This window comes from Mus caroli, chromosome 1 (assembly GCF_900094665.2).
Source record: "Mus caroli chromosome 1, CAROLI_EIJ_v1.1, whole genome shotgun sequence".
NCBI lineage: Eukaryota > Metazoa > Chordata > Mammalia > Rodentia > Muridae > Mus > Mus caroli.
Window position 1 is genome coordinate 171,728,981 of NC_034570.1, and position 6,012 is coordinate 171,734,992.

The window sequence follows — 6,012 nt, forward strand, 5'->3', positions numbered from 1 at the left end:
CAGGGTTTCTCTGTGTAGCCCTGGCTGTCCTGGAACTCACTTTGTAGACCAGGCTGGCCTCAAACTCAGAAATCTGCCTGCCTCTGCCTCCCAAATGCTGGGATTAAAGGCGTGCGCCACCACTGCCTGGTGAATTTGGGTCTTCTAGAAGACCGGGAGCTTGTAGCCATCTCTCCAGCCTTCAACTATATTTTAAATTGTGTTAGCCAGGGGACTAGAGAGATGGCTTAGTGATTGAGAGCACTGGCTGCTCTTCCAGAGGACCCATGTTCAATTCACACCACCTACAGAGTAGCTCACAACAACTGTAAGTCAAGTTCCAGTGCATCTGACTCCTTCACACTAATACACATCCTGGCTTTCTTGGAATTCTCTATGTAGACTAGGCTGGCCTTGAACTCACAGAGATCCACCTGCCTCTGCTTCCCAGATGCTGGGATTAAAGTTGAATAATGTAATTTTTTAAAGATTTATTTATTTAATTTATGTATATGAGTACACTGTAGCTGTGGAGATGGCTGTGAGCCTTCATGTGGTTGTTGGGTATTGAATTTAAGACCTCTGATCACTCCATTCAACCTTGCTCGCTCAGTCCCAAGATTTATTTATTATTATAAATAACTACAATCTTGCTGTCTTCAGACACACCAGAAGAGGGCGTCAAACCTCATTACAGGTGGTTGGGATTTGAACTGGGATTTGAACTCAGGAGCTCTGGAAGAGCAGTCAGTGCTCTTACCTGCTGAGCCATCTCTCCAGCTCAATAATTTTCTAAAAGTAAACAGATAATGATAGATTCTCCAAAAGGATACCCCAGTGAGCTACTTCCTTCAACCAGGCTCTGCCTGCTAATAGCCCGGAAAGTTGTAGGCTCATTAAGGCTGCGTTCTCCTCATATATAGAGGGATGGGTCAGTAGCAGTGGTGATCTTATTCCCTCCTAATAGCGCTACCAACTGGCAGCCAAAGCTACAACACACAGGATTCCCCTGGGGAAAGACGCCATTGCCAAACCAGAGCAAAGAGTAGCGATGACTGGAAGTAATTTCCTCTCCATTCCTGGACCCTATGACTGCAGAGCTGGAGGGACCGTGATTGATGAAGCTGCAGGATGAAAAGAAGGTGCACTCAGGAGGCAGGGACACTTGAACCCTCTGCTTCCATTGGGCACCTCAAGCAAGATACTTCAAATGTATTTCAGAGTATTTCCTTATCAATTAATAGTTCTCACTAAAAGATCTTTAATACACTCATTTTGTAAACACAAATGGAATAGTGAAAAAAAAAATCCGAAAACACATTTCAATTTAAAAAAGTTAAACAAACACCAAGTCGGGCTATGGTGGTTGTACGTTTTTAAATGGGGTGTAGGGTAGTGAAGGGAAAATGAGCGTGTGCTGTGTGCTCGCATGATCAAAGACACACTTGAAGGCGTACGCATGGGAAAGCCAGAGGTTGTTGTTAGGTGGCTTTGCTCTTTGTTTCTTTGAGGCAGGGTCTCTCATGGCCTTCATCCGTTCCACCATGCTGATTAGTCACGAAGCCCAGAGACCCTCCTGTCTCTGCCTCCCCAGTTCTGGGGTTACAGGTTTGCACCATGGGACCTGGCTTTTTTGTTTGTTTGTTTGTTTGTTTTGTTTTGTTTTGTTTTGTTTTGTTTTGTTTTTTTCGAGACAGGGTTTCTCTGTGTAGCCCTGGATGTCCTGGGACTCACTCTGTAGACCAGGCAGGCTGGCCTCGAACTCAGAAATTTGCCTGCCTCTGCCTCCCAAGTGCTGGGATTAAAGGCGTGTGCCACCACGCCCGGCCCAAGACCTGGCTTTTTCACATGGCACTAGGGATCAGAACTTGGGGTCCTTGCATCTACGAAGCAAGCAGTTTGGAAACTGAGCATCCCCCAGGCCTACACAAGCGTACTGCTTTTCAGGAAATTTTAGACTGTTAAGGTTTTTTTGGTTGTTTTTTTTTTCCCCCCCCCTTTCTTTTTGAGAAATCTCAGGCTTTTCAGTAAGGATCCACATGGCTGCAGTACAAGCAGACGACTGGAAATGTTGGCGCCAGCTGGCTGGGGTTCCTCAGCTTCTCAGGGACAGGAGGCTGTGTTCCAGGTCCCTGGCAAATACTTCTGTCTGGTGTAACGGCTCCGCCCTGGTAATGGTCCCAGCTCCTTTGGATGGACTGCTATGAGCTGTTTAACATGCCCAAGTTAGAAAAATATCTTTCCTATTTGGTGTTTGGAACATCTTAGAATCTAAAATTACTCCCCTAAAAGTGTCTGTAGTGCTTGAGCTGTGTAAGGCTGTAAAGGGACACAGCTGACAGGAAGGTTTTTGAATCACTTGAGCGAGCTCTTTGTCCTAACCATGGCCACCATGGCTCCCCTACCCCTGCTTTTAGGTACGTGAGGTAGAAGGTCATAGAAGTTGTACCTGTCCAATTAGCCACTATCCATAGATAGGTCAGTATCCTCCGACCAAAATCCGAGGCTATGATATGGAGGATTGTGGACACCAGACTCAGATCTCGAGGGGTGAGAGACGAGTATGGTGTAGCCATGAGACTTACAACACCTATGGGTCACATCACCACCCTCGCCCATGTTGAAATAAATGTGCTTTATCTGGCTCCAGGCTTCAAGCTCAGGAGGTGTCTTAGACGCATTGCACTGCCTGTAGCTAAGACTCGAGCCATTTTTAAAGGTTCAATGTCCGATGTTAGAATTTCTGTCAAAGTGTCATTGGTTGACACCCCAGGGACCCCTTCAGGCTATGCCTCAACCAGCTACCATGCAGGGTGGTTGCTTAGATGGCTTCAAAGAAAGAGCAATGTACAGTCTATAGTCTGAGAAGATGGAGGGAGAACCTTTTCCAATAGCTGGATGCCAGCGGACATGCCTGGTAAGCGGAAGTCTATATAGCCGGCTGCAGAAGTCAGGCCTGCTAGACTGCTGGCTGGAAGCAGGTGAAACCGAAAGTCCAAAGGACTGGGCTCTTCCGTTCATTGTGTACCCGAAAGAGCTCAGAGGGAAGAAACTTTTTCCCCCCTGTTTCAAGTTCCCGAATAGGAAGGAAGAGGGAAACAACAAGCTTGATCACGGTCGGTCCGTGGAGCAGGACCAGGAGACCCCATCCTTAACCGGAGGGGGCGGGGTCCAGATCCAACGCAATGCAGAGTTCCAAGGTTAACGACCACACAGCTGAGACCTAGTGACCAGAGCAAGGACATCTGTCTAAGGAGGACTTGGATTGTCATATCCTTGTGATATCTATGTTAGGCTCCCTCTTCAAGCTGACTGCAGGCAGGCAGTAGTTCCTCGGGTCCTGTATCTTTCCAATAAAAAGATCCACAGCGTAAATCCTAGACCAGGGAGGGCTTCATAATGGGGATGGGGGAGCGGAGGGAGAGGGGGAGAGGGGAGGAAGGGGGAAGGGGGAGAGGGGGAAGGGGAGGGGAGAGGGAGTAGGGAGAGAGGGAGACAGAGACAGAGACAGATTACCCTGAGGGTGAATGCTACTGTGGAGACAAGTCAGCAAGTTAGGTATGTCCATGTGATGCTGCCTCTGCAGCTGGCTCTTGCCTTCCCTGAGGCAGAGTAACCGAGCAGCTGAGCACCGGATACACCTGTGGAGCAGTCACGCCCAGTTTCCCCAAGAGGGTGCAGAGATGGACTGCCCTTCGTGCCTTGGCAGAACAGTTGAATGCAACGAGGCGTGGATTTAGCTCCTGCCCCTGTCCTGGCCCCCAAGTGGGGCTGGAACCACCCGAGGGTCCCATCTGACAAACAGATGGGTGCTACTGTCACGCCCCGCTTCCTTAAATCACTACTTGAAAAGGCCGGCGACCCAGGACAGGTTCTAGCTGCAAGAAAAGCCAGTCAACCAAAGAAGGGAGGCCAAGCAACCAGGAAAAGCCCCTTCCGACTGAGAGACCAGAATACTGGACTGGAGAGAGACTTAACATTCCAGCCGGGCCAGGTCACTCACACAATCATAGCACCAGGGGACCACCCTTGGGAAGGTGAGCAAAAGAGCTAGGCAGAAGTGTTTCCTTTGAGGAAAAAAGAGGGGCTGTATATTTTTTTCTTCCCAGAATTACACACACACACCACACGCGCGCGCACGCCCCTGCCCCCCATCCCCATGAGTTTGCCAAGCAGTTCAACTGGGTCTTCATTCTGTCTCTGTCTATCTGTCTGTCTGTCTGCCTGCCTGTCTCTGTCTCACTCTGTCTGCCCCCCCCCCCCTGCGCCCGCCCTTTTTTGGATACCGGCCAGATTCTAAATAGGCTTCTATGGGTCCTTTGGAATCCCCACCCCACCCCCTCTTTCTCCCTGTGTCTGGACTCCGTGCTGGCTCACACAGCCAGCCTCCTTGTCTAATGTTCAGGCCATCCGCTGAGATTCTGCTTCTCTTCCCTAGAGCTTTCTTTCTTTTTCTTTCTTTCTTTCTTTTAAATGTTTTAAATGTTAATAATCTATCCTCAAGAATCCACTTGAGGGCTGGAGAGATGGCCCAGCGGTTAAGAGCACTGACTGCTCTTCCAGAGGTCCTGAGTTCAATTCCCAGTAACCACATGGTAGCTCACAACCATCTGTAATTGGATCCGATGATGCCCTCTTCTGGTGTGTCTGAAGACAGAGACAATGTACTCAAATAAAATAAATAAATAAATCTTTAAAAAAAAAAAAAGAATCCACTTGAGTTCATTCTTAAATTCTTTTATTAATGGGACTAAGAGACCCAAGAAGGACACCCCAGTTCCCCTGCACCACTATGGAGGTTTTTCTTCAAGGACTCAGGAGTGGGCAGGGGGCAGACGGTGGTGAGCAGGAATGATGTAGGGAAATGGGAAGTTAGAGCAGCTCCACATTGTTGGGTGACTTGAAGCTGGAGCCTGCCCAGCTTGTAGGAGGCTCCACTGGCCCGAAGAGGATACTGTTTTAACTATGCTCTACCTTACCATCCGTAGCCTTAAAATAGAAAAGATTATCCTACATTTCAGTTTCAGACAACCATTTCTAACTTTTTAAAAACTTATTTTATATGTGTATGGGTGGTTGGCCTGCATGTAGATGTGCCTGATACAGAAAGACTTCAGACCCCCTAGAACTAGACTTACAGATGGCTGTGAGCTGCCATGTGCATGCTGGGAATTGAACCCAGGTCCTCTGGGGAAGCAGCCAGTGCTTTTAACCACTGAGCCATCTTCCAACCCCTCAGGCAAGCATTTCTTAAATGATTAAGATACCCACAAGCAGAAGTCTGACCCCAAGGTAAAGGCGGTAAAGAAGACAGACAGACTCTGCAGGAAGGCAGAGATCCAGACTTCTCTCCCTGCTTCAGTCCTTCACTGGATGTCTGCCCACATGGCTTGAGACACACTACTCTCATCAAAAGTGGCCTTAGTGTCCCCAAGGAACAGCTATGCAGCTCGCCACTGTAACCCACACCAGTGCCAGAGTAACAATAAAGGCGCATTAAAGAAAAACTCCCTTGGGACTTGACCTGATGGTACCTTTAACCCCAGCACTGGAAAGGCATGAACAGGCAAATCTCTGTGATTTCCAGGCCAGCTTGGTCTACATATGGAGCTGGCTTCTGGTCAGTCAAGGCTACAGAGCTACACAGAGACCCTGTGTCTAAGCAAAACAAAAGAAAAGAAAAAGAAAAAATTCTCTTGGTGACGCTGGTCTGGGTGGAAACCTAACACTTCAGTCGAGCTTGGTCCAGGGACAGCCACTAAGAAGGAGGCTTCTTAAGCCATGCTAAAGAAGTAGGAAGAATCATTGTTCCTGTAATAAGATATTATTCCCTTCCTCATTATAATGAGAATTCCCACGCCTCTGTGCAGTCTTTTACAGAATGCAGCCATGTGACCCACTTCTCTGCATTATTCAGAAAAACATAACTTTTCCTTTTCTTCTACCTCTTTTGTAAGCACACTTTCCCAACACTTTTGGCTTCTCTGATATTTCTGGGCTTCTTTCTCTAAAGCTCCTCTCCCAGGCTCACGG